The sequence below is a fragment of the Triturus cristatus genome, chromosome 11, assembly GCF_964204655.1.
Source record: "Triturus cristatus chromosome 11, aTriCri1.1, whole genome shotgun sequence".
NCBI classification, from domain to species: Eukaryota; Metazoa; Chordata; class Amphibia; order Caudata; family Salamandridae; genus Triturus; species Triturus cristatus.
In genome coordinates, this window is record NC_140594.1 from 133,422,242 (window position 1) to 133,450,239 (window position 27,998).

Here is a 27,998-nt window from a genome sequence, read left to right on the forward strand (position 1 = left end):
CCTTTTGGTGTCGGGAAATCTTACCCTCTGTTGATCGTGTTGGGGGGGTACCTGGTTCTGAGGCTGCAGGTGTCGTCAGGAGCGTCTAGGGAAGTCCTTGGGTGCCGGACTCGGGTTCACAGTCGTCGTGGGGTCGTCCTTGTGGTCTTTGGTCACTCCGGCACAGGCCAGGCTTGGCGGGTGCAGAGTGTGTAGGGTTCGCGGTTCCGGGCTGATGCCAGGGATTAGAAGTAGATTTTGAGTAGAGCCTCTACTCATGGGAGTCCCAGGGGCTTAGAGCCAAAAGGTAGCCAGGTCCTCCGGGGTTTGTGAGGTTGCTGGCCACAATAGATGCCGGGTTGGAGCAGGAGCAGGTTCGAGTGTCGCCAGGCCTGTAGGGCTGGTGCCAAAGCAGCTGGTGTCTTCCTCTTCTTAGCAGCTGCAGGGCAGGTCTTCTTTCTTCTTCCTCTTCTTTGTATTTCGGAATCTGGAATCTGGGGAAGGAAGGTTCAGGGTGCCCCTAAATACTAAATTTAGGGGCGTTACAGGTAGGCGAAGGGCAGGGACCAATGGGTCCCTGTCCTGGGGTGAGTACACCCCCTATTCAGCCACTCTCCTCTGGGAGGGGGGCAGCAGCCTAGTCCTGATTGGGTAGGGCCTCCCATCTTCAAGATGGCGAGCGCCCGGAGATGTGCTTCACCTCGCCTTCCCCACCTGAGGGGTGGAGTTGGCAGGCGGGCCCATCCCCTGTCCTTGTTTGGGGTTTCCGGCCAAGCTTCCCGCCAGAGTGGGGGTTGCAAGTGGCCTGGGGAAGCTCACAGAGGCGTCATGCCTTTGAAGCTTCCCCCTGCCCATCCTGGGGGAGGAGATCTAGCATCTCGGCCAGGATGTGCATTGTTGCAGACCCAGGAGAGATGGGGCTCTCCTACCCAGGGGTCCAGCAACATGTCTGCTGTGTGGCAGCCTAGGCAGCCTCAGAACAGACGTGGATTGTAGGTTAGGTTTCAGGGGGCCTCTCTAAGATGCCCTCTGTGGTGCTTGGTACATTAAATACCATACTGGCATCAGTGTGGGTTTAATGTGCTGAGCAGTTTGATACCAAACTTCTCAGTCTTCTGTGCTGCCATTATAGTGCTGTGGAGTTCGTGTTTGACAAGCTCCCAGCACCATGTACTCTTAAATGGAAGCACTGCACTTACAGGGCCCAGGAATGGACCTGGGTACTGTAGGGGCACCGGGCTCCTGCCTCTGTGCCCACACCACTGGCATAGGGCACCCAGCTAGAGGGGTGGCTGATGTATGCCAGGGCAGTGAAGGTTGTGGGCATGGCACACAGGGATGTGTGCCATGTCGATTCTCTGTTTTGTCTTGTACCCAGACACTCAGCCTGCCAGGGCAGTGTGTGTGTGTTAGGGTACAGGGCCTCTAAGGGTGGCACAATGAGTGCTGCAGCCCTTAGAGGCCTTCCCTGGTCACAAGGCCCTGGGTACCTAGGGTACCACTTACCAGGGGCTGACATGTGGCCAGGGTTTGCCAATTTTGTTTTGAGATTTTTGTTTTGGGAAGGAACATAGGCCCTGGGCTCCTGATTGGCAGGAGTCCAGGGCACACTCAGTCAAAGTACATTCAGCAATTCAGCAAAAAGTGGGGGCATACCATTCAAGAAAGATGGCACTTTCACACAACTATTTTGTTGGCTATTGAGTGAATAGCTGAGATTGTACACTCCTTTGTCCGCAGACTGATATGTATCCATTTACAAGAAAGGCATCTCGTATCCGGGTGAACAAGAGGCGCCAAAGTTAACTCTTGTAATATTCTAGAATAGTACACCTTTGGTTGCTTTCTTGCATTTAGGTACAAGAACTAGTTGTGGGAGGAGCCTGCTTGGGCTTAGGAGGATATGTGGTTGCATACATAATCATGTACTGATGACATCCCACATAGAGAGGGATGAAGGGAGGTGCCAAAGGAGGCTGTATAGTGAAATCTGCTAATTAGCATACGGAATCCCAGAGCCCAACGGGCACTTACCTGCAGAAGCAACAGAAGATAGAGTAGTACATATGATGTCTGGCTTTTGACTCGAGTGATAGAAAACATAGAAAGTATGCTTGCATATCTCTCTGATCGGTGCACGTTTCAAATTTGTCTCCCTGTAACAGACAAAAGTGTCACCGTTGTGGGACTGCTCATATCGCCTAGCTGATGTTATCTTTGTGCAGTGGCAGTATCGTAGCCAATGAGGTCTATCCGAGGCGTGATTATTGCTTATTGAAAACTTTACCCAATACCCCGCCATGTCAACTTGAAAAATAGTTGATATTGGCAATTTTTGATAGTCTCTATGGAGGCTGGATAAATTGTGTCAAAAGAAGATTGATTATACATCATTATAGTTATTTAGTAAGCAAAGAGGTGTAGATATTTTTCATAGAATGTCAATACTCATTGGTCAATATGTTTTTTTAACAACTGTTTTATTTCAACTAAAGTGTTTCTCATATCAGTGGAAAAGGGTCCTCTTAATCAATAGGTAAGGTACACGTATTAAACTTTGTGATCTAATTGTCTTGGAAGCTGCACAGTGTCCAAAGCTTCAGACATTCATTCAGCATCTCTCTAAGTAGCAGAGCTAATGTGCTATTTTGTCTGCTATTGAGTGAATAGCTGAGATTGTACACTCCTTTGTCGGCAGACTGATATGTATCCTTTTACAAGAAAGGCATCTTGTATCTGGGTGAACAAAGAGGTGCCAAAGTGAACTCTTGTAATATTCTAGAATAGTACTCCTTTGGTTGCTCTGCTTGCATTTAGGTGCAATAACTCGTTTTGGGAGGAGCCAGATGGGGCTTAGGAGTATATGTGTTTGCATACAGAATCATGTACTGATGACATCACACATAGAGAGGGATGAAGGGAGGTGCCAAAGGAGGCTGTATAGTGAAATCTGCTAATTAGCATATGGAATCCCAGAGCCCAATAGGTACTTTTCTGCAGAACCAACAGAAGATAAAATAGTCCACCTGATGTCTGGCTTTTGACCTGAGTGATAGAAAACATAGAAAGCATGCTTGCATATCTCTCTGATCAGTGCATATGTTCCAACTTTGTCTCCCTGAAAGAGACAAAAGTGTCACGATTGTGGGACTGCTCATATTGCCAATTGGACGTTATCTTTGAATAGTGGCAGTATTGTAACCAATGCGGTGTATACGAGGTGTGATTGTTGCTTATTCAAAACTTTACGCAATACCCAGTCTTGTCAACTAGAACAATAGTTGTTGTTGGTAATTTAGGATAATCTTTACGGAGGCTAGATCAATTGTGTCAAAAAATGATTGATTATACATCAATGTATTTATTCAGTAAGAAAAAAGGTGTAGATATTTTTCATAGAATATCAATACTCTTTGCTCGATATGTTTTTCATTAACTGTTTCATTTCAACCAACGTGTTTTTTATATGCGTAAAAGAGGGTCCGCTTAATCATTAGGTAAGGTACACATATTAAACTTTGGGTGCTAATTGTTTTAGAAGCTGCGCAGTGTCCGAAGATTCAGACATTTATTCAGCATCTCTCTAGGTTTTAGATCAAATGTACTATTGTGAGAAAGTGGCTCTGTATATACTGTTCCAAAATAGGTACAGGGTGTACAGAGTCCACAATCCCCAGAGGTTTGGCAGAGGCTAAAGTTAGAAATAACCTTAGTCTCTAAAGTGGTAGCTTGGTCGAGCAGTAAGGCAGTATCAGAGGACAGTGTAAAGCATTTGTTGTACACACTCAGTCAGCAAAATGATTTCACACACTCAATAACTGAACTCTAGGCCAATGGTTTGTATAAAAAATATATGTCTGTTTTGTTTTAGAACCAACAATAGGAATTAAAATATACTTTCTCAGAATGAGATGCTTTATTTAAATACTTTTGCAATATGCAATTGGCTTTTGTAGAAAGTTATAAGTTGTTGCAATAGGCAACACAGTTTTAAACACAATAATGCATTGAGTTCAATGGAAATTTAAAGTTATTTGCAATAGATTACTTTCAGGATTACTTTAGAGATTCCAGGACTGGATCCTAGATTCAGTCCTGGGACAGTACTTAGAAACAAGTGATAAAAGTCGACTTAGTTACTACTAGGATTTTTAAGTAATATTTTGCTATTTTAAAAGTTGACACTTAGAAGAAATTTCATAGAAAACAGTCAATGATTCCCTATGGAAGAAAATTCAAGCTGCAGGTATAGTATGTTCTCGTTACTTTTGTAATCCAGTACTGGGTGCCTAGACTCAGTACTGAGACCTTTATCCAAAACAGGTAAGTAATTACGTTTTCAGAAGTTATACGATTTTTAAAGAATATTTAAAGTTTGCAGAAATTGACACTTTGAAGAAATTTCACAGAAAAACAGTCAATGATTCGCCATGGAAGAAAATTGGGTTACTGGTAAGTACAGTTGTAAGTATTTTTCAGAGTCAGTGCTGGGCACCAAGATCAAGCACTGGGAGCTCACCTAATAGCAGGTGAGTATTTTCGTTTTCGTTACTCGGCTGATTTTTGGTGAATTTCTAAGTTTTGAAAACTCCACACTTTGAAGAAATTTTCAGAAGAAACCAGTCAATGTTACCCTATGGAGAAAATTGAGTTATCGGTTTAAAGGTAAGTACTCGACTGGCAGAGTTAAGGTTCTGGGCATAGACTCAGGGGTCTCCCAGGGTCAGGTAGGTAGAGTGTTTTCACCCTCAGCGGCACAGGGGCAGCCGGGTGCAGAGAGAGTTAGGCCCAATGTTATCCTATGAGAGGTAGGGGGGCCTTGGTTGGTGGCTGCTGACTAGCAGGCTACGCGGCTGTGGGAGCTGGGCTCCTGGTCACTTGCTCAGGGCAAATGGGGAAGTAGATAGGTGTAGAGGTTACACTGCCAGGGCCACTCGGGCGGCTGGGTGCAGGGTGCTTTTGAGCTCTTGGGCGCTCAATTGATTTCAATGGGAGAGCTCCGGTTTAGAAAAAGATTGCAAGCTCGGGGACGAAGATTCTTTAGGTGCCACCACCACTTCGAGAGGTAAGTTGGGTAGTTGGAGGATAGGTAGGTACCCAGGATTTGGGCACAGGGAGCCGCAGGGCGCCGGGTGCAGGGGTGCCTTTTGGTGTCGGGAAATCTTACCCTCTGTTGATCGCGTTGGGGGGGTACCTGGTTCTGAGGCTGCAGGTGTCGTCAGGAGCGTCTAGGGAAGTCCTTGGGTGCCGGACTCGGGTTCACAGTCGTCGTGGGGTCGTCCTCGTGGTCTTTGGTCACTCCGGCACAGGCCAGGCTTGGCGGGTGCAGAGTGTGTAGGGTTCGCGGTTCCGGGCTGATGCCAGGGATTAGAAGTAGATTTTGAGTAGAGCCTCTACTCATGGGAGTCCCAGGGGCTTAGAGCCAAAAGGTAGCCAGGTCCTCCGGGGTTTGTGAGGTTGCTGGCCACAATAGATGCCGGGTTGGAGCAGGAGCAGGTTCGAGTGTCGCCAGGCCTGTAGGGCTGGTGCCAAAGCAGTTGGTGTCTTCCTCTTCTTAGCAGCTGCAGGGCAGGTCTTCTTTCTTCTTCCTCTTCTTTGTATTTCGGAATCTGGAATCTGGGGAAGGAAGGTTCAGGGTGCCCCTAAATACTAAATTTAGGGGCGTTACAGGTAGGCGAAGGGCAGGGACTAATGGGTCCCTGTCCTGGGGTGAGTACACCCCCTATTCAGCCACTCTCCTCTGGGAGGGGGGCAGCAGCCTAGTCCTGATTGGGTAGGGCTCCCATCTTCAAGATGGCGAGCGCCCGGAGATGTGCTTCACCTCGCCTTCCCCACCTGAGGGGTGGAGTTGGCAGGCTGGCCCATCCCCTGTCCTTGTTTGGGGTTTCCGGCCAAGCTTCCCGCCAGAGTGGGGGTTGCAAGTGGCCTGGGGAAGCTCACAGAGGCGGCATGCCTTTGAAGCTTCCCCCTGCCCATCCTGGGGGAGGAGATCTAGCATCTCGCCCAGGATGTGCATTGTTGCAGACCCAGGAGAGCAGGGGCTCTCCTACCCAGGGGTCCAGCAACATGTCTGCTGTGTGGCAGCCTAGGCAGCCTCAGAACAGACGTGGATTGTAGGTTAGGTGTCAGGGGGCCTCTCTAAGATGCCCTCTGTGGTGCTTGGTACATTAAATACCATACTGGCATCAGTGTGGGTTTAATGTGGTGAGCAGTTTGATACCAAACTTCTCAGTCTTCTGTGCTGCCATTATAGTGCTGTGGAGTTCGTGTTTGACAAGCTCCCAGCACCATGTACTCTTAAATGGAAGCACTGCACTTACAGGGCCCAGGAATGGACCTGGGTACTGTAGGGGCACCGGGCTCCTGCCTCTGTGCCCACACCACTGGCATAGGGCGCCCAGCTAGAGGGGTGGCTGATGTATGCCAGGGCAGTGAAGGTTGTGGGCATGGCACACAGGGATGTGTGCCATGTCGATTCTCTGTTTTGTCTTGTACCCAGACACTCAGCCTGCCAGGGCAGTGTGTGTGTGTTAGGGTACAGGGCCTCTAAGGGTGGCACAATGAGTGCTGCAGCCCTTAGAGGCCTTCCCTGGTCACAAGGCCCTGGGTACCTAGGGTACCACTTACCAGGGGCTGACATGTGGCCAGGGTTTGCCAATTTTGTTTTGAGATTTTTGTTTTGGGAAGGAACATAGGCCCTGGGCTCCTGATTGGCAGGAGTCCAGGGCACACTCAGTCAAAGTACATTCAGCAATTCAACAAACAGTGGGGGCATACCATTCAAGAAAGATGGCACTTTCACACAACTATTTTGTTGGCTATTGAGTGAATAGCTGAGATTGTACACTCCTTTGTCCGCAGACTGATGTGTATCCATTTACAAGAAAGGCATCTCGTATCCGGGTGAACAAGAGGCGCCAAAGTTAACTCTTGTAATATTCTAGAATAGTACACCTTTGGTTGCTTTCTTGCATTTAGGTACAATAACTAGTTTTGGGAGGAGCCTGCTTGGGCTTAGGAGGATATGTGGTTGCATTCATAATCATGTACTGATGACATCCCACATAGATAGGGATGAAGGGAGGTGCCAAAGGAGGCTGTATAGTGAAATCTGCTAATTAGCATACGGAATCCCAGAGCCCAACGGGCACTTACCTGCAGAAGCAACAGAAGATAGAGTAGTACATATCATGTCTGGCTTTTGACTCGAGTGATAGAAAACATAGAAAGTATGCTTGCATATCTCTCTGATCGGTGCACGTTTCAAATTTGTCTCCCTGTAACAGACAAAAGTGTCACCGTTGTGGGACTGCTCATATTGCCTAGCTGATGTTATCTTTGTGCAGTGGCAGTATCGTAGCCAATGAGGTTTATCCGAGGCGTGATTATTGCTTATTGAAAACTTTACCCAATACCCCGCCATGTCAACTTGAAAAATAGTTGATATTGGCAATTTTTGATAGTCTCTATGGAGGCTGGATCAATTGTGTCAAAAGAAGATTGATTATACATCATTATAGTTATTTAGTGTGCAAAGAGGTGTAGATATTTTTCATAGAATGTCAATACTCATTGGTCAATATGTTTTTTTAACAACTGTTTTATTTCAACTAAAGTGTTTCTCATATCTGTGGAAAAGGGTCCTCTTAATCAATAGGTAATGTACACGTATTAAACTTTGTGATCTAATTGTCTTGGAAGCTGCACAGTGTCCAAAGCTTCAGACATTCATTCAGCATCTCTCTAAGTAGCAGAGCTAATGTGCTATTTTGTCGGCTATTGAGTGAATAGCTGAGATTGTACACTCCTTTGTCGGCAGACTGATATGTATCCTTTTACAAGAAAGGCATCTTGTATCTGGGTGAACAAAGAGGTGCCAAAGTGAACTCTTGTAATATTCTAGAATAGTACTCCTTTGGTTGCTCTGCTTGCATTTAGGTACAATAACTCGTTTTAGGAGGAGCCAGATGGGGCTTAGGAGTATATGTGTTTGCATACAGAATCATGTACTGATGACATCACACATAGAGAGGGATGAAGGGAGGTGCCAAAGGAGGCTGTATAGTGAAATCTGCTAATTAGCATATGGAATCCCAGAGCCCAATGGGCACTTATCTGCAGAACCAACAGAAGATAAAGTAGTCCACCTGATGTCTGGCTTTTGACCTGAGTGATAGAAAACATAGAAAGTATGCTTGCATATCTCTCTGATCAGTGCATATGTTCCAACTTTGTCTCCCTGTAAGAGACAAAAGTGTCACGATTGTGGGACTGCTCATATTGCCAATTGGACGTTATCTTTGAATAGTGGCAGTATTGTAACCAATGCGGTGTATCCGAGGTGTGATTGTTGCTTATTCAAAACTTTGCACAATACCTAGTCTTGTCAACTTGAACAACAGTTGTTGTTGGTAATTTAGGATAATCTTTACGGAGGCTAGATCAATTGTGTCAAAAAATGATTGATTATACATCAATGTATTTATTCAGTAAGAAAAAAGGTGTAGATATTTTTCATAGAATATCAATACTCTTTGCTCGATATGTTTTTCATTAACTGTTTCATTTCAACCAACGTGTTTTTTATATGCGTAAAAGAGGGTCCGCTTAATCATTAGGTAAGGAACACATATTAAACTTTGGGTGCTAATTGATTTAGAAGCTGCGCAGTGTCCGAAGATTCAGACATTTATTCAGCATCTCTCTAGGTTTTAGATCAAATGTACTATTGTGAGAAAGTGGCTCTGTATATACTGTTCCAAAATAGGTACAGGGTGTACAGAGTCCACAGTCCCCAGAGGTTTGGCAGAGGCTAAAGTTAGAAATAACCTTAGTCTCTAAAGTGGTAGCTTGGTCGAGCAGTAAGGCAGTATCAAAGGACAGTGTAAAGCATTTGTTGTACACACTCAGTCAGCGAAATGATTTCACACACTCAATAACTGAACTCTAGGCCAATGGTTTGTATAAAAAATATATGTCTGTTTTGTTTTAGAACCAACAATAGGAATTAAAATATACTTTCTCAGAATGAGATGCTTTATTTAAATACTTTTGCAATATGCAATTGGCTTTTGTAGAAAGTTATAAGTTGTTGCAATAGGCAACACAGTTTTAAACACAATAATGCATTGAGTTCAATGGAAATTTCAAGTTATTTGCAATAGATTACTTTCAGGATTACTGTAGAGATTCCAGGACTGGACCCTAGATTCAGTCCTGGGACAGTAGTTAGAAACAAGTGATAAAAGTCGACTTAGTTACTACTAGGATTTTTAAGTAATATTTTGCTATTTTAAAAGTTGACACTTAGAAGAAATTTCATAGAAAACAGTCAATGATTCCCTATGGAAGAAAATTCAAGCTGCAGGTATAGTATGTTCTCGTTACTTTTGTAATCCAGTACTGGGTGCCTAGACTCAGTACTGGGACCTTTATCCAAAACAGGTAAGTAATTACGTTTTCAGAAGTTATACGATTTTTAAAGAATATTTAAAGTTTGCAGAAATTGACACTGAAGAAATTTCACAGAAAAACAGTCAATGATTCCCTATGGAAGAAAATTGGGTTACTGGTAAGTACAGTTGTAAGTATTTTTCAGAGTCAGTGCTGGGCACCAAGATCAAGCACTGGGAGCTCACCTAATAGCAGGTGAGTATTTTCGTTTTCGTTACTCGGCTGATTTTTGGTGAATATTTTAAGTTTTGAAAACTCCACACTTTGAAGAAATTTTCAGAAGAAACCAGTCAATGTTACCCTATGGAGAAAATTGAGTTATCGGTTGAAAGGTAAGTACTCGACTGGCAGAGTTAAGGTTCTGGGCATAGACTCAGGGGTCTCCCAGGGTCAGGTAGGTAGAGTTTTTTCACCCTCAGCGGCACAGGGGCAGCCGGGTGCAGAGAGAGTTAGGCCCAATGTTATCCTATGAGAGGTAGGGGGGCCTTGGTTGGTGGCTGCTGACTAGCAGGCTACGCGGCTGTGAGAGCTGGGCTCCTGGTCACTTGCTCAGGGCAAATGGGGAAGTAGATAGGTGTAGAGGTTACACTGCCAGGGCCACTCGGGCGGCTGGGTGCAGGGTGCTTTTGAGCTCTTGGGCGCTCAATTGATTTCAATGGGAGAGCTCCGGTTTAGAAAAAGATTGCAAGCTCGGGGACGAAGATTCTTTAGGTGCCACCACCACTTCGAGAGGTAAGTTGGGTAGTTGGAGGATAGGTAGGTACCCAGGATTTGGGCACAGGGAGCCGCAGGGCGCCGGGTGCAGGGGTGCCTTTTGGTGTCGGGAAATCTTACCCTCTGTTGATCGTGTTGGGGGGGTACCTGGTTCTGAGGCTGCAGGTGTCGTCAGGAGCGTCTAGGGAAGTCCTTGGGTGCCGGACTCGGGTTCACAGTCGTCGTGGGGTCGTCCTTGTGGTCTTTGGTCACTCCGGCACAGGCCAGGCTTGGCGGGTGCAGAGTGTGTAGGGTTCGCGGTTCCGGGCTGATGCCAGGGATTAGAAGTAGATTTTGAGTAGAGCCTCTACTCATGGGAGTCCCAGGGGCTTAGAGCCAAAAGGTAGCCAGGTCCTCCGGGGTTTGTGAGGTTGCTGGCCACAATAGATGCCGGGTTGGAGCAGGAGCAGGTTCGAGTGTCGCCAGGCCTGTAGGGCTGGTGCCAAAGCAGCTGGTGTCTTCCTCTTCTTAGCAGCTGCAGGGCAGGTCTTCTTTCTTCTTCCTCTTCTTTGTATTTCGGAATCTGGAATCTGGGGAAGGAAGGTTCAGGGTGCCCCTAAATACTAAATTTAGGGGCGTTACAGGTAGGCGAAGGGCAGGGACCAATGGGTCCCTGTCCTGGGGTGAGTACACCCCCTATTCAGCCACTCTCCTCTGGGAGGGGGGCAGCAGCCTAGTCCTGATTGGGTAGGGCCTCCCATCTTCAAGATGGCGAGCGCCCGGAGATGTGCTTCACCTCGCCTTCCCCACCTGAGGGGTGGAGTTGGCAGGCGGGCCCATCCCCTGTCCTTGTTTGGGGTTTCCGGCCAAGCTTCCCGCCAGAGTGGGGGTTGCAAGTGGCCTGGGGAAGCTCACAGAGGCGTCATGCCTTTGAAGCTTCCCCCTGCCCATCCTGGGGGAGGAGATCTAGCATCTCGGCCAGGATGTGCATTGTTGCAGACCCAGGAGAGCAGGGGCTCTCCTACCCAGGGGTCCAGCAACATGTCTGCTGTGTGGCAGCCTAGGCAGCCTCAGAACAGACGTGGATTGTAGGTTAGGTTTCAGGGGGCCTCTCTAAGATGCCCTCTGTGGTGCTTGGTACATTAAATACCATACTGGCATCAGTGTGGGTTTAATGTGCTGAGCAGTTTGATACCAAACTTCTCAGTCTTCTGTGCTGCCATTATAGTGCTGTGGAGTTCGTGTTTGACAAGCTCCCAGCACCATGTACTCTTAAATGGAAGCACTGCACTTACAGGGCCCAGGAATGGACCTGGGTACTGTAGGGGCACCGGGCTCCTGCCTCTGTGCCCACACCACTGGCATAGGGCACCCAGCTAGAGGGGTGGCTGATGTATGCCAGGGCAGTGAAGGTTGTGGGCATGGCACACAGGGATGTGTGCCATGTCGATTCTCTGTTTTGTCTTGTACCCAGACACTCAGCCTGCCAGGGCAGTGTGTGTGTGTTAGGGTACAGGGCCTCTAAGGGTGGCACAATGAGTGCTGCAGCCCTTAGAGGCCTTCCCTGGTCACAAGGCCCTGGGTACCTAGGGTACCACTTACCAGGGGCTGACATGTGGCCAGGGTTTGCCAATTTTGTTTTGAGATTTTTGTTTTGGGAAGGAACATAGGCCCTGGGCTCCTGATTGGCAGGAGTCCAGGGCACACTCAGTCAAAGTACATTCAGCAATTCAGCAAAAAGTGGGGGCATACCATTCAAGAAAGATGGCACTTTCACACAACTATTTTGTTGGCTATTGAGTGAATAGCTGAGATTGTACACTCCTTTGTCCGCAGACTGATATGTATCCATTTACAAGAAAGGCATCTCGTATCCGGGTGAACAAGAGGCGCCAAAGTTAACTCTTGTAATATTCTAGAATAGTACACCTTTGGTTGCTTTCTTGCATTTAGGTACAAGAACTAGTTGTGGGAGGAGCCTGCTTGGGCTTAGGAGGATATGTGGTTGCATACATAATCATGTACTGATGACATCCCACATAGAGAGGGATGAAGGGAGGTGCCAAAGGAGGCTGTATAGTGAAATCTGCTAATTAGCATACGGAATCCCAGAGCCCAACGGGCACTTACCTGCAGAAGCAACAGAAGATAGAGTAGTACATATGATGTCTGGCTTTTGACTCGAGTGATAGAAAACATAGAAAGTATGCTTGCATATCTCTCTGATCGGTGCACGTTTCAAATTTGTCTCCCTGTAACAGACAAAAGTGTCACCGTTGTGGGACTGCTCATATCGCCTAGCTGATGTTATCTTTGTGCAGTGGCAGTATCGTAGCCAATGAGGTCTATCCGAGGCGTGATTATTGCTTATTGAAAACTTTACCCAATACCCCGCCATGTCAACTTGAAAAATAGTTGATATTGGCAATTTTTGATAGTCTCTATGGAGGCTGGATAAATTGTGTCAAAAGAAGATTGATTATACATCATTATAGTTATTTAGTAAGCAAAGAGGTGTAGATATTTTTCATAGAATGTCAATACTCATTGGTCAATATGTTTTTTTAACAACTGTTTTATTTCAACTAAAGTGTTTCTCATATCAGTGGAAAAGGGTCCTCTTAATCAATAGGTAAGGTACACGTATTAAACTTTGTGATCTAATTGTCTTGGAAGCTGCACAGTGTCCAAAGCTTCAGACATTCATTCAGCATCTCTCTAAGTAGCAGAGCTAATGTGCTATTTTGTCTGCTATTGAGTGAATAGCTGAGATTGTACACTCCTTTGTCGGCAGACTGATATGTATCCTTTTACAAGAAAGGCATCTTGTATCTGGGTGAACAAAGAGGTGCCAAAGTGAACTCTTGTAATATTCTAGAATAGTACTCCTTTGGTTGCTCTGCTTGCATTTAGGTGCAATAACTCGTTTTGGGAGGAGCCAGATGGGGCTTAGGAGTATATGTGTTTGCATACAGAATCATGTACTGATGACATCACACATAGAGAGGGATGAAGGGAGGTGCCAAAGGAGGCTGTATAGTGAAATCTGCTAATTAGCATATGGAATCCCAGAGCCCAATGGGTACTTTTCTGCAGAACCAACAGAAGATAAAATAGTCCACCTGATGTCTGGCTTTTGACCTGAGTGATAGAAAACATAGAAAGTATGCTTGCATATCTCTCTGATCAGTGCATATGTTCCAACTTTGTCTCCCTGAAAGAGACAAAAGTGTCACGATTGTGGGACTGCTCATATTGCCAATTGGACGTTATCTTTGAATAGTGGCAGTATTGTAACCAATGCGGTGTATACGAGGTGTGATTGTTGCTTATTCAAAACTTTACGCAATACCCAGTCTTGTCAACTAGAACAATAGTTGTTGTTGGTAATTTAGGATAATCTTTACGGAGGCTAGATCAATTGTGTCAAAAAATGATTGATTATACATCAATGTATTTATTCAGTAAGAAAAAAGGTGTAGATATTTTTCATAGAATATCAATACTCTTTGCTCGATATGTTTTTCATTAACTGTTTCATTTCAACCAACGTGTTTTTTATATGCGTAAAAGAGGGTCCGCTTAATCATTAGGTAAGGTACACATATTAAACTTTGGGTGCTAATTGTTTTAGAAGCTGCGCAGTGTCCGAAGATTCAGACATTTATTCAGCATCTCTCTAGGTTTTAGATCAAATGTACTATTGTGAGAAAGTGGCTCTGTATATACTGTTCCAAAATAGGTACAGGGTGTACAGAGTCCACAATCCCCAGAGGTTTGGCAGAGGCTAAAGTTAGAAATAACCTTAGTCTCTAAAGTGGTAGCTTGGTCGAGCAGTAAGGCAGTATCAGAGGACAGTGTAAAGCATTTGTTGTACACACTCAGTCAGCAAAATGATTTCACACACTCAATAACTGAACTCTAGGCCAATGGTTTGTATAAAAAATATATGTCTGTTTTGTTTTAGAACCAACAATAGGAATTAAAATATACTTTCTCAGAATGAGATGCTTTATTTAAATACTTTTGCAATATGCAATTGGCTTTTGTAGAAAGTTATAAGTTGTTGCAATAGGCAACACAGTTTTAAACACAATAATGCATTGAGTTCAATGGAAATTTCAAGTTATTTGCAATAGATTACTTTCAGGATTACTTTAGAGATTCCAGGACTGGATCCTAGATTCAGTCCTGGGACAATACTTAGAAACAAGTGATAAAAGTCGACTTAGTTACTACTAGGATTTTTAAGTAATATTTTGCTATTTTAAAAGTTGACCCTTAGAAGAAATTTCATAGAAAACAGTCAATGATTCCCTATGGAAGAAAATACAAGCTGCAGGTATAGTATGTTCTCGTTACTTTTGTAATCCAGTACTGGGTGCCTAGACTCAGTACTGGGACCTTTATCCAAAACAGGTAAGTAATTACGTTTTCAGAAGTTATACGATTTTTAAAGAATATTTAAAGTTTGCAGAAATTGACACTTTGAAGAAATTTCACAGAAAAACAGTCAATGATTCGCCATGGAAGAAAATTGGGTTACTGGTAAGTACAGTTGTAAGTATTTTTCAGAGTCAGTGCTGGGCACCAAGATCAAGCACTGGGAGCTCACCTAATAGCAGGTGAGTATTTTCGTTTTCGTTACTCGGCTGATTTTTGGTGAATTTCTAAGTTTTGAAAACTCCACACTTTGAAGAAATTTTCAGAAGAAACCAGTCAATGTTACCCTATGGAGAAAATTGAGTTATCGGTTTAAAGGTAAGTACTCGACTGGCAGAGTTAAGGTTCTGGGCATAGACTCAGGGGTCTCCCAGGGTCAGGTAGGTAGAGTGTTTTCACCCTCAGCGGCACAGGGGCAGCCGGGTGCAGAGAGAGTTAGGCCCAATGTTATCCTATGAGAGGTAGGGGGGCCTTGGTTGGTGGCTGCTGACTAGCAGGCTACGCGGCTGTGGGAGCTGGGCTCCTGGTCACTTGCTCAGGGCAAATGGGGAAGTAGATAGGTGTAGAGGTTACACTGCCAGGGCCACTCGGGCGGCTGGGTGCAGGGTGCTTTTGAGCTCTTGGGCGCTCAATTGATTTCAATGGGAGAGCTCCGGTTTAGAAAAAGATTGCAAGCTCGGGGACGAAGATTCTTTAGGTGCCACCACCACTTCGAGAGGTAAGTTGGGTAGTTGGAGGATAGGTAGGTACCCAGGATTTGGGCACAGGGAGCCGCAGGGCGCCGGGTGCAGGGGTGCCTTTTGGTGTCGGGAAATCTTACCCTCTGTTGATCGCGTTGGGGGGGTACCTGGTTCTGAGGCTGCAGGTGTCGTCAGGAGCGTCTAGGGAAGTCCTTGGGTGCCGGACTCGGGTTCACAGTCGTCGTGGGGTCGTCCTCGTGGTCTTTGGTCACTCCGGCACAGGCCAGGCTTGGCGGGTGCAGAGTGTGTAGGGTTCGCGGTTCCGGGCTGATGCCAGGGATTAGAAGTAGATTTTGAGTAGAGCCTCTACTCATGGGAGTCCCAGGGGCTTAGAGCCAAAAGGTAGCCAGGTCCTCCGGGGTTTGTGAGGTTGCTGGCCACAATAGATGCCGGGTTGGAGCAGGAGCAGGTTCGAGTGTCGCCAGGCCTGTAGGGCTGGTGCCAAAGCAGTTGGTGTCTTCCTCTTCTTAGCAGCTGCAGGGCAGGTCTTCTTTCTTCTTCCTCTTCTTTGTATTTCGGAATCTGGAATCTGGGGAAGGAAGGTTCAGGGTGCCCCTAAATACTAAATTTAGGGGCGTTACAGGTAGGCGAAGGGCAGGGACTAATGGGTCCCTGTCCTGGGGTGAGTACACCCCCTATTCAGCCACTCTCCTCTGGGAGGGGGGCAGCAGCCTAGTCCTGATTGGGTAGGGCTCCCATCTTCAAGATGGCGAGCGCCCGGAGATGTGCTTCACCTCGCCTTCCCCACCTGAGGGGTGGAGTTGGCAGGCTGGCCCATCCCCTGTCCTTGTTTGGGGTTTCCGGCCAAGCTTCCCGCCAGAGTGGGGGTTGCAAGTGGCCTGGGGAAGCTCACAGAGGCGGCATGCCTTTGAAGCTTCCCCCTGCCCATCCTGGGGGAGGAGATCTAGCATCTCGCCCAGGATGTGCATTGTTGCAGACCCAGGAGAGCAGGGGCTCTCCTACCCAGGGGTCCAGCAACATGTCTGCTGTGTGGCAGCCTAGGCAGCCTCAGAACAGACGTGGATTGTAGGTTAGGTTTCAGGGGGCCTCTCTAAGATGCCCTCTGTGGTGCTTGGTACATTAAATACCATACTGGCATCAGTGTGGGTTTAATGTGGTGAGCAGTTTGATACCAAACTTCTCAGTCTTCTGTGCTGCCATTATAGTGCTGTGGAGTTCGTGTTTGACAAGCTCCCAGCACCATGTACTCTTAAATGGAAGCACTGCACTTACAGGGCCCAGGAATGGACCTGGGTACTGTAGGGGCACCGGGCTCCTGCCTCTGTGCCCACACCACTGGCATAGGGCGCCCAGCTAGAGGGGTGGCTGATGTATGCCAGGGCAGTGAAGGTTGTGGGCATGGCACACAGGGATGTGTGCCATGTCGATTCTCTGTTTTGTCTTGTACCCAGACACTCAGCCTGCCAGGGCAGTGTGTGTGTGTTAGGGTACAGGGCCTCTAAGGGTGGCACAATGAGTGCTGCAGCCCTTAGAGGCCTTCCCTGGTCACAAGGCCCTGGGTACCTAGGGTACCACTTACCAGGGGCTGACATGTGGCCAGGGTTTGCCAATTTTGTTTTGAGATTTTTGTTTTGGGAAGGAACATAGGCCCTGGGCTCCTGATTGGCAGGAGTCCAGGGCACACTCAGTCAAAGTACATTCAGCAATTCAACAAACAGTGGGGGCATACCATTCAAGAAAGATGGCACTTTCACACAACTATTTTGTTGGCTATTGAGTGAATAGCTGAGATTGTACACTCCTTTGTCCGCTGACTGATATGTATCCATTTACAAGAAAGGCATCTCGTATCCGGGTGAACAAGAGGCGCCAAAGTTAACTCTTGTAATATTCTAGAATAGTACACCTTTGGTTGCTTTCTTGCATTTAGGTACAATAACTAGTTTTGGGAGGAGCCTGCTTGGGCTTAGGAGGATATGTGGTTGCATTCATAATCATGTACTGATGACATCCCACATAGATAGGGATGAAGGGAGGTGCCAAAGGAGGCTGTATAGTGAAATCTGCTAATTAGCATACGGAATCCCAGAGCCCAACGGGCACTTACCTGCAGAAGCAACAGAAGATAGAGTAGTACATATCATGTCTGGCTTTTGACTCGAGTGATAGAAAACATAGAAAGTATGCTTGCATATCTCTCTGATCGGTGCACGTTTCAAATTTGTCTCCCTGTAACAGACAAAAGTGTCACCGTTGTGGGACTGCTCATATTGCCTAGCTGATGTTATCTTTGTGCAGTGGCAGTATCGTAGCCAATGAGATTTATCCGAGGCGTGATTATTGCTTATTGAAAACTTTACCCAATACCCCGCCATGTCAACTTGAAAAATAGTTGATATTGGCAATTTTTGATAGTCTCTATGGAGGCTGGATCAATTGGGTCAAAAGAAGATTGATTATACATCATTATAGTTATTTAGTAAGCAAAGAGGTGTAGATATTTTTCATAGAATGTCAATACTCATTGGTCAATATGTTTTTTTAACAACTGTTTTATTTCAACTAAAGTGTTTCTCATATCTGTGGAAAAGGGTCCTCTTAATCAATAGGTAAGGTACACGTATTAAACTTTGTGATCTAATTGTCTTGGAAGCTGCACAGTGTCCAAAGCTTTAGACATTCATTCAGCATCTCTCTAAGTAGCAGAGCTAATGTGCTATTTTGTCGGCTATTGAGTGAATAGCTGAGATTGTACACTCCTTTGTCGGCAGACTGATATGTATCCTTTTACAAGAAAGGCATCTTGTATCTGGGTGAACAAAGAGGTGCCAAAGTGAACTCTTGTAATATTCTAGAATAGTACTCCTTTGGTTGCTCTGCTTGCATTTAGGTACAATAACTCGTTTTAGGAGGAGCCAGATGGGGCTTAGGAGTATATGTGTTTGCATACAGAATCATGTACTGATGACATCACACATAGAGAGGGATGAAGGGAGGTGCCAAAGGAGGCTGTATAGTGAAATCTGCTAATTAGCATATGGAATCCCAGAGCCCAATGGGCACTTATCTGCAGAACCAACAGAAGATAAAGTAGTCCACCTGATGTCTGGCTTTTGACCTGAGTGATAGAAAACATAGAAAGTATGCTTGCATATCTCTCTGATCAGTGCATATGTTCCAACTTTGTCTCCCTGTAAGAGACAAAAGTGTCACGATTGTGGGACTGCTCATATTGCCAATTGGACGTTATCTTTGAATAGTGGCAGTATTGTAACCAATGCGGTGTATCCGAGGTGTGATTGTTGCTTATTCAAAACTTTGCGCAATACCTAGTCTTGTCAACTTGAACAACAGTTGTTGTTGGTAATTTAGGATAATCTTTACGGAGGCTAGATCAATTGTGTCAAAAAATGATTGATTATACATCAATGTATTTATTCAGTAAGAAAAAAGGTGTAGATATTTTTCATAGAATATCAATACTCTTTGCTCGATATGTTTTTCATTAACTGTTTCATTTCAACCAACGTGTTTTTTATATGCGTAAAAGAGGGTCCGCTTAATCATTAGGTAAGGAACACATATTAAACTTTGGGTGCTAATTGATTTAGAAGCTGCGCAGTGTCCGAAGATTCAGACATTTATTCAGCATCTCTCTAGGTTTTAGATCAAATGTACTATTGTGAGAAAGTGGCTCTGTATATACTGTTCCAAAATAGGTACAGGGTGTACAGAGTCCACAGTCCCCAGAGGTTTGGCAGAGGCTAAAGTTAGAAATAACCTTAGTCTCTAAAGTGGTAGCTTGGTCGAGCAGTAAGGCAGTATCAAAGGACAGTGTAAAGCATTTGTTGTACACACTCAGTCAGCGAAATGATTTCACACACTCAATAACTGAACTCTAGGCCAATGGTTTGTATAAAAAATATATGTCTGTTTTGTTTTAGAACCAACAATAGGAATTAAAATATACTTTCTCAGAATGAGATGCTTTATTTAAATACTTTTGCAATATGCAATTGGCTTTTGTAGAAAGTTATAAGTTGTTGCAATAGGCAACACAGTTTTAAACACAATAATGCATTGAGTTCAATGGAAATTTCAAGTTATTTGCAATAGATTACTTTCAGGATTACTTTAGAGATTCCAGGACTGGACCCTAGATTCAGTCCTGGGACAGTACTTAGAAACAAGTGATAAAAGTCGACTTAGTTACTACTAGGATTTTTAAGTAATATTTTGCTATTTTAAAAGTTGACACTTAGAAGAAATTTCATAGAAAACAGTCAATGATTCCCTATGGAAGAAAATTCAAGCTGCAGGTATAGTATGTTCTCGTTACTTTTGTAATCCAGTACTGGGTGCCTAGACTCAGTACTGGGACCTTTATCCAAAACAGGTAAGTAATTACGTTTTCAGAAGTTATACGATTTTTAAAGAATATTTAAAGTTTGCAGAAATTGACACTTTGAAGAAATTTCACAGAAAAACAGTCAATGATTCGCCATGGAAGAAAATTGGGTTACTGGTAAGTACAGTTGTAAGTATTTTTCAGAGTCAGTGCTGGGCACCAAGATCAAGCACTGGGAGCTGACCTAATAGCAGGTGAGTATTTTCGTTTTCGTTACTCGGCTGATTTTTGGTGAATATTTTAAGTTTTGAAAACTCCACACTTTGAAGACATTTTCAGAAGAAACCAGTCAATGTTACCCTATGGAGAAAATTGAGTTATCGGTTTAAAGGTAAGTACTCGACTGGCAGAGTTAAGGTTCTGGGCATAGACTCAGGGGTCTCCCAGGGTCAGGTAGGTAGAGTTTTTTCACCCTCAGCGGCACAGGGGCAGACGGGTGCAGAGAGAGTTAGGCCCAATGTTATCCTATGAGAGGTAGGGGGGCCTTGGTTGGTGGCTGCTGACTAGCAGGCTACGCGGCTGTGGGAGCTGGGCTCCTGGTCACTTGCTCAGGGCAAATGGGGAAGTAGATAGGTGTAGAGGTTACACTGCCAGGGCCACTCGGGCGGCTGGGTGCAGGGTGCTTTTGAGCTCTTGGGCGCTCAATTGATTTCAACGGGAGAGCTCCGGTTTAGAAAAAGATTGCAAGCTCGGGGACGAAGATTCTTTAGGTGCCACCACCACTTCGAGAGGTAAGTTGGGTAGTTGGAGGATAGGTAGGTACCCAGGATTTGGGCACAGGGAGCCGCAGGGCGCCGGGTGCAGGGGTGCCTTTTGGTGTCGGGAAATCTTACCCTCTGTTGATCGCGTTGGGGGGGTACCTGGTTCTGAGGCTGCAGGTGTCGTCAGGAGCGTCTAGGGAAGTCCTTGGGTGCCGGACTCGGGTTCACAGTCGTCGTGGGGTCGTCCTCGTGGTCTTTGGTCACTCCGGCACAGGCCAGGCTTGGCGGGTGCAGAGTGTGTAGGGTTCGCGGTTCCGGGCTGATGCCAGGGATTAGAAGTAGATTTTGAGTAGAGCCTCTACTCATGGGAGTCCCAGGGGCTTAGAGCCAAAAGGTAGCCAGGTCCTCCGGGGTTTGTGAGGTTGCTGGCCACAATAGATGCCGGGTTGGAGCAGGAGCAGGTTCGAGTGTCGCCAGGCCTGTAGGGCTGGGGCCAAAGCAGTTGGTGTCTTCCTCTTCTTAGCAGCTGCAGGGCAGGTCTTCTTTCTTCTTCCTCTTCTTTGTATTTCGGAATCTGGAATCTGGGGAAGGAAGGTTCAGGGTGCCCCTAAATACTAAATTTAGGGGCGTTACAGGTAGGCGAAGGGCAGGGACCAATGGCTCCCTGTCCTGGGGTGAGTACACCCCCTATTCAGCCACTCTCCTCTGGGAGGGGGGCAGCAGCCTAGTCCTGTTTGGGTAGGGCCTCCCATCTTCAAGATGGCGAGCGCCCGGAGATGTGCTTCACCTCGCCTTCCCCACCTGAGGGGTGGGGTTGGCAGGCTGGCCCATCCCCTGTCCTTATTTGGGGTTTCCGGCCAAGCTTCCCGCCAGAGTGGGGGTTGCAAGTGGCCTGGGGAAGCTCACTGAGGCGGCATGCCTTTGAAGCTTCCCCCTGCCCATCCTGGGGGAGGAGATCTAGCATCTCGCCCAGGATGTGCATTGTTGCAGACCCAGGAGAGCAGGGGCTCTCCTACCCAGGGGTCCAGCAACAGGTCTGCTGTGGGGCAGCCTAGGCAGCCTCAGAACAGACGTGGATTGTAGGTTAGGTTTCAGGGGGCCTCTCTAAGATGCCCTCTGTGGTGCTTGGTACATTAAATACCATACTGGCATCAGTGTGGGTTTAATGTGCTGAGCAGTTTGATACCAAACTTCTCAGTCTTCTGTGCTGCCATTATAGTGCTGTGGAGTTCGTGTTTGACAAGCTCCCAGCACCATGTACTCTTAAATGGAAGCACTGCACTTACAGGGCCCAGGAATGGACCTGGGTACTGTAGGGGCACCGGGCTCCTGCCTCTGTGCCCACACCACTGGCATAGGGCACCCAGCTAGAGGGGTGGCTGATGTATGCCAGGGCAGTGAAGGTTGTGGGCATGGCACACAGGGATGTGTGCCATGTCGATTCTCTGTTTTGTCTTGTACCCAGACACTCAGCCTGCCAGGGCAGTGTGTGTGTGTTAGGGTACAGGGCCTCTAAGGGTGGCACAATGATTGCTGCAGCCCTTAGAGGCCTTCCCTGGTCACAAGGCCCTGGGTACCTAGGGTACCACTTACCAGGGGCTGACATGTGGCCAGGGTTTGCCAATTTTGTTTTGAGATTTTTGTTTTGGGAAGGAACATAGGCCCTGGGCTCCTGATTGGCAGGAGTCCAAGGCACACTCAGTCAAAGTACATTCAGCAATTCCGCAAAAAGTGGGGGCATACCATTCAAGAAAGATGGCACTTTCACACAACTATTTTGTCGGCTATTGAGTGAATAGCTGAGATTGTACACTCCTTTGTCCGCAGACTGATATGTATCCATTTACAAGAAAGGCATCTCGTATCCGGGTGAACAAGAGGCGCCAAAGTTAACTCTTGTAATATTCTAAAATAGTACACCTTTGGTTGCTTTCTTGCATTTAGGTACAAGAACTAGTTGTGGGAGGAGCCTGCTTGGGCTTAGGAGGATATGTGGTTGCATACATAATCATGTACTGATGACATCCCACATAGAGAGGGATGAAGGGAGGTGCCAAAGGAGGCTGTATAGTGAAATCTGCTAATTAGCATACGGAATCCCAGAGCCCAACGGGCACTTACCTGCAGAAGCAACAGAAGATAGAGTAGTACATATGATGTCTGGCTTTTGACTCGAGTGATAGAAAACATAGAAAGTATGCTTGCATATCTCTCTGATCGGTGCAAGTTTCAAATTTGTCTCCCTGTAACAGACAAAAGTGTCACCGTTGTGGGACTGCTCATATCGCCTAGCTGATGTTATCTTTGTGCAGTGGCAGTATCGTAGCCAATGAGGTCTATCCGAGGTGTGATTATTGCTTATTGAAAACTTTACCCAATACCCTGCCATGTCAACTTGAAAAATAGTTGATATTGGCAATTTTTGATAGTCTCTATGGAGGCTGGATCAATTGTGTCAAAAGAAGATTGATTATACATCATTATAGTTATTTAGTAAGCAAAGAGGTGTAGATATTTTTCATAGAATGTCAATACTCATTGGTCAATATGTTTTTTTAACAACTGTTTTATTTCAACTAAAGTGTTTCTCATATCAGTGGAAAAGGGTCCTCTTAATCAATAGGTAAGGTACACGTATTAAACTTTGTGATCTAATTGTCTTGGAAGCTGCACAGTGTCCAAAGCTTCAGCCATTCATTCAGCATCTCTCTAAGTAGCAGAGCTAATGTGCTATTTTGTCGGCTATTGAGTGAATAGCTAAGATTGTACACTCCTTTGTCGGCAGACTGATATGTATCCTTTTACAAGAAAGGCATCTTGTATCTGGGTGAACAAAGACTTGCCAAAGTGAACTCTTGTAATATTCTAGAATAATACTCCTTTGGTTGCTCTGCTTGCATTTAGGTGCAATAACTCGTTTTGGAAGGAGCCAGATGGGGCTTAGGAGTATATGTGTTTGCATACAGAATCATGTACTGATGACATCACACATAGAGAGGGATGAAGGGAGGTGCCAAAGGAGGCTGTATAGTGAAATCTGCTAATTAGCATATGGAATCCCAGAGCCCAATGGGTACTTATCTGCAGAACCAACAGAAGATAAAGTAGTCCACCTGTTGTCTGGCTTTTGACCTGAGTGATAGAAAACATAGAAAGTATGCTTGCATATCTCTCTGATCAGTGCATATGTTCCAACTTTGTCTCCCTGTAAGAGACAAAAGTGTCACGATTGTGGGACTGCTCATATTGCCAATTGGACGTTATCTTTGAATAGTGGCAGTATTGTAACCAATGCGGTGTATCCGTGGTGTGATTGTTGCTTATTCAAAACTTTACGCAATACCCAGTCTTGTCAACTTGAACAACAGTTGTTGTTGGTAATTTAGGATAATCTTTACGGAGGCTAGATCAATTGTGTCAAAAAATGATTGATTATACATCAATGTATTTATTCAGTAAGAAAAAAGGTGTAGATATTTTTCATAGAATATCAATACTCTTTGCTCGGTATGTTTTTCATTAACTGTTTCATTTCAACCAACGTGTTTTTTATATGCGTAAAAGAGGGTCTGCTTAATCATTAGGTAAGGTACACATATTAAACTTTGGGTGCTAATTGATTTAGAAGCTGCGCAGTGTCCGAAGATTCAGACATTTATTCAGCATCTCTCTAGGTTTTAGATCAAATGTACTGTTGTGAGAAAGTGGCTCTGTATATACTGTTCCAAAATAGGTACAGGGTGTACAGAGTCCACAGTCCCCAGAGGTTTGGCAGAGGCTAAAGTTAGAAATAACCTTAGTCTCTAAAGTGGTAGCTTGGTCGAGCAGTAAGGCAGTATCAGAGGACAGTGTAAAGCATTTGTTGTACACACTCAGTCAGCGAAATGATTTCACACACTCAATAACTGAACTCTAGGCCAATGGTTTGTATAAAAAATATATGTCTGTTTTGTTTTAGAACCAACAATAGGAATTAAAATATACTTTCTCAGAATGAGATGCTTTATTTAAATACTTTTGCAATATGCAATTGGCTTTTGTAGAAAGTTATAAGTTGTTGCAATAGGCAACACAGTTTTAAACACAATAATGCATTGAGTTCAATGGAAATTTCAAGTTATTTGCAATAGATTACTTTCAGGATTACTTTAGAGATTCCAGGACTGGATCCTAGATTCAGTCCTGGGACAATACTTAGAAACAAGTGATAAAAGTCGACTTAGTTACTACTAGGATTTTTAAGTAATATTTTGCTATTTTAAAAGTTGACACTTAGAAGAAATTTCATAGAAAACAGTCAATGATTCCCTATGGAAGAAAATTCAAGCTGCAGGTATAGTATGTTCTCGTTACTTTTGTAATCCAGTACTGGGTGCCTAGACTCAGTACTGGGACCTTTATCCAAAACAGGTAAGTAATTAAGTTTTCAGAAGTTATACGATTTTTAAAGAATATTTAAAGTTTGCAGAAATTGACACTGAAGAAATTTCACAGAAAAACAGTCAATGATTCCCTATGGAAGAAAATTGGGTTACTGGTAAGTACAGTTGTAAGTATTTTTCAGAGTCAGTGCTGGGCACCAAGATCCAGCACTTGGAGCTCACCTAATAGCAGGTGAGTATTTTCGTTTTCGTTACTCGGCTGATTTTTGGTGAATTTCTAAGTTTTGAAAACTCCACACTTTGAAGAAATTTTCAGAAGAAACCAGTCAATGTTACCCTATGGAGAAAATTGAGTTATCGGTTTAAAGGTAAGTACTCGACTGGCAGAGTTAAGGTTCTGGGCATAGACTCAGGGGTCTCCCAGGGTCAGGTAGGTAGAGTGTTTTCACCCTCAGCGGCACAGGGGCAGCCGGGTGCAGAGAGAGTTAGGCCCAATGTTATCCTATGAGAGGTAGGGGGGCCTTGGTTGGTGGCTGCTGACTAGCAGGCTACGCGGCTGTGGGAGCTGGGCTCCTGGTCACTTGCTCAGGGCAAATGGGGAAGTAGATAGGTGTAGAGGTTACACTGCCAGGGCCACTCGGGCGGCTGGGTGCAGGGTGCTTTTGAGCTCTTGGGCGCTCAATTGATTTCAATGGGAGAGCTCCGGTTTAGAAAAAGATTGCAAGCTCGGGGACGAAGATTCTTTAGGTGCCACCACCACTTCGAGAGGTAAGTTGGGTAGTTGGAGGATAGGTAGGTACCCAGGATTTGGGCACAGGGAGCCGCAGGGCGCCGGGTGCAGGGGTGCCTTTTGGTGTCGGGAAATCTTACCCTCTGTTGATCGTGTTGGGGGGGTACCTGGTTCTGAGGCTGCAGGTGTCGTCAGGAGCGTCTAGGGAAGTCCTTGGGTGCCGGACTCGGGTTCACAGTCGTCGTGGGGTCGTCCTCGTGGTCTTTGGTCACTCCGGCACAGGCCAGGCTTGGCGGGTGCAGAGTGTGTAGGGTTCGCGGTTCCGGGCTGATGCCAGGGATTAGAAGTAGATTTTGAGTAGAGCCTCTACTCATGGGAGTCCCAGGGGCTTAGAGCCAAAAGGTAGCCAGGTCCTCCGGGGTTTGTGAGGTTGCTGGCCACAATAGATGCCGGGTTGGAGCAGGAGCAGGTTCGAGTGTCGCCAGGCCTGTAGGGCTGGTGCCAAAGCAGCTGGTGTCTTCCTCTTCTTAGCAGCTGCAGGGCAGGTCTTCTTTCTTCTTCCTCTTCTTTGTATTTCGGAATCTGGAATCTGGGGAAGGAAGGTTCAGGGTGCCCCTAAATACTAAATTTAGGGGCGTTACAGGTAGGCGAAGGGCAGGGACCAATGGGTCCCTGTCCTGGGGTGAGTACACCCCCTATTCAGCCACTCTCCTCTGGGAGGGGGGCAGCAGCCTAGTCCTGATTGGGTAGGGCCTCCCATCTTCAAGATGGCGAGCGCCCGGAGATGTGCTTCACCTCGCCTTCCCCACCTGAGGGGTGGAGTTGGCAGGCTGGCCCATCCCCTGTCCTTGTTTGGGGTTTCCGGCCAAGCTTCCCGCCAGAGTGGGGGTTGCAAGTGGCCTGGGGAAGCTCACAGAGGCGTCATGCCTTTGAAGCTTCCCCCTGCCCATCCTGGGGGAGGAGATCTAGCATCTCGGCCAGGATGTGCATTGTTGCAGACCCAGGAGAGCAGGGGCTCTCCTACCCAGGGGTCCAGCAACATGTCTGCTGTGTGGCAGCCTAGGCAGCCTCAGAACAGACGTGGATTGTAGGTTAGGTTTCAGGGGGCCTCTCTAAGATGCCCTCTGTGGTGCTTGGTACATTAAATACCATACTGGCATCAGTGTGGGTTTAATGTGCTGAGCAGTTTGATACCAAACTTCTCAGTCTTCTGTGCTGCCATTATAGTGCTGTGGAGTTCGTGTTTGACAAGCTCCCAGCACCATGTACTCTTAAATGGAAGCACTGCACTTACAGGGCCCAGGAATGGACCTGGGTACTGTAGGGGCACCGGGCTCCTGCCTCTGTGCCCACACCCCTGGCATAGGGCACCCAGCTAGAGGGGTGGCTGATGTATGCCAGGGCAGTGAAGGTTGTGGGCATGGCACACAGGGATGTGTGCCATGTCGATTCTCTGTTTTGTCTTGCACCCAGACACTCAGCCTGCCAGGGCAGTGTGTGTGTGTTAGGGTACAGGGCCTCTAAGGGTGGCACAATGAGTGCTGCAGCCCTTAGAGGCCTTCCCTGGTCACAAGGCCCTGGGTACCTAGGGTACCACTTACCAGGGTCTGACATGTGGCCAGGGTTTGCCAATTTTGTTTTGAGATTTTTGTTTTGGGAAGGAACATAGGCCCTGCGCTCCTGATTGGCAGGAGTCCAGGGCACACTCAGTCAAAGTACATTCAGCAATTCAGCAAAAAGTGGGGGCATACCATTCAAGAAAGATGGCACTTTCACACAACTATTTTGTTGGCTATTGAGTGAATAGCTGAGATTGTACACTCCTTTGTCCGCAGACTGATATGTATCCATTTACAAGAAAGGCATCTCGTATCCGGGTGAACAAGAGGCGCCAAAGTTAACTCTTGTAATATTCTAGAATAGTACACCTTTGGTTGCTTTCTTGCATTTAGGTACAAGAACTAGTTGTGGGAGGAGCCTGCTTGGGCTTAGGAGGATATGTGGTTGCATACATAATCATGTACTGATGACATCCCACATAGAGAGGGATGAAGGGAGGTGCCAAAGGAGGCTGTATAGTGAAATCTGCTAATTAGCATACGGAATCCCAGAGCCCAACGGGCACTTACCTGCAGAAGCAACAGAAGATAGAGTAGTACATATGATGTCTGGCTTTTGACTCGAGTGATAGAAAACGTAGAAAGTATGCTTGCATATCTCTCTGTTCGGTGCACGTTTCAAATTTGTCTCCCTGTAACAGACAAAAGTGTCACCGTTGTGGGACTGCTCATATCGCCTAGCTGATGTTATCTTTGTGCAGTGGCAGTATCGTAGCCAATGAGGTCTATCCGAGGCGTGATTATTGCTTATTGAAAACTTTACCCAATACCCCGCCATGTCAACTTGAAAAATAGTTGATATTGGCAATTTTTGATAGTCTCTATGGAGGTTGGATCAATTGTGTCAAAAGAAGATTGATTATACATCATTATAGTTATTTAGTAAGCA

General features: G+C 46.0%; 11 non-coding genes across 11 annotated transcripts; all 11 read left to right on the forward strand.

Moving 5' to 3' along the window:
* The first annotated feature begins 2,192 nt into the window (after window positions 1-2,192).
* LOC146783631 (U4 spliceosomal RNA) lies at window positions 2,193-2,333 on the forward strand. Its single transcript, XR_014971069.1, has one exon. It is a non-coding gene; the product is annotated as a U4 spliceosomal RNA (small nuclear RNA).
* An 821-nt stretch (window positions 2,334-3,154) lies between these two features.
* Window positions 3,155-3,295, forward strand: LOC146783632 (U4 spliceosomal RNA). The gene has a single exon (XR_014971249.1). It is a non-coding gene; the product is annotated as a U4 spliceosomal RNA (small nuclear RNA).
* Window positions 3,296-7,313: 4,018 nt separating this feature from the next.
* On the forward strand, window positions 7,314-7,454 carry LOC146783633 (U4 spliceosomal RNA). The gene has a single exon (XR_014971057.1). It is a non-coding gene; the product is annotated as a U4 spliceosomal RNA (small nuclear RNA).
* An 821-nt stretch (window positions 7,455-8,275) lies between these two features.
* On the forward strand, window positions 8,276-8,416 carry LOC146783634 (U4 spliceosomal RNA). Its single transcript, XR_014971216.1, has one exon. It is a non-coding gene; the product is annotated as a U4 spliceosomal RNA (small nuclear RNA).
* Window positions 8,417-12,434: 4,018 nt separating this feature from the next.
* LOC146783635 (U4 spliceosomal RNA) lies at window positions 12,435-12,575 on the forward strand. The gene has a single exon (XR_014971070.1). It is a non-coding gene; the product is annotated as a U4 spliceosomal RNA (small nuclear RNA).
* An 821-nt stretch (window positions 12,576-13,396) lies between these two features.
* LOC146783636 (U4 spliceosomal RNA) lies at window positions 13,397-13,537 on the forward strand. Its single transcript, XR_014971250.1, has one exon. It is a non-coding gene; the product is annotated as a U4 spliceosomal RNA (small nuclear RNA).
* A 4,018-nt stretch (window positions 13,538-17,555) lies between these two features.
* LOC146783637 (U4 spliceosomal RNA) lies at window positions 17,556-17,696 on the forward strand. The gene has a single exon (XR_014971119.1). It is a non-coding gene; the product is annotated as a U4 spliceosomal RNA (small nuclear RNA).
* An 821-nt stretch (window positions 17,697-18,517) lies between these two features.
* Window positions 18,518-18,658, forward strand: LOC146783638 (U4 spliceosomal RNA). Its single transcript, XR_014971224.1, has one exon. It is a non-coding gene; the product is annotated as a U4 spliceosomal RNA (small nuclear RNA).
* A 4,020-nt stretch (window positions 18,659-22,678) lies between these two features.
* Window positions 22,679-22,819, forward strand: LOC146783639 (U4 spliceosomal RNA). The gene has a single exon (XR_014971121.1). It is a non-coding gene; the product is annotated as a U4 spliceosomal RNA (small nuclear RNA).
* An 821-nt stretch (window positions 22,820-23,640) lies between these two features.
* On the forward strand, window positions 23,641-23,781 carry LOC146783640 (U4 spliceosomal RNA). Its single transcript, XR_014971241.1, has one exon. It is a non-coding gene; the product is annotated as a U4 spliceosomal RNA (small nuclear RNA).
* A 4,017-nt stretch (window positions 23,782-27,798) lies between these two features.
* On the forward strand, window positions 27,799-27,939 carry LOC146783641 (U4 spliceosomal RNA). Its single transcript, XR_014971071.1, has one exon. It is a non-coding gene; the product is annotated as a U4 spliceosomal RNA (small nuclear RNA).
* Window positions 27,940-27,998: the final 59 nt, after the last annotated feature.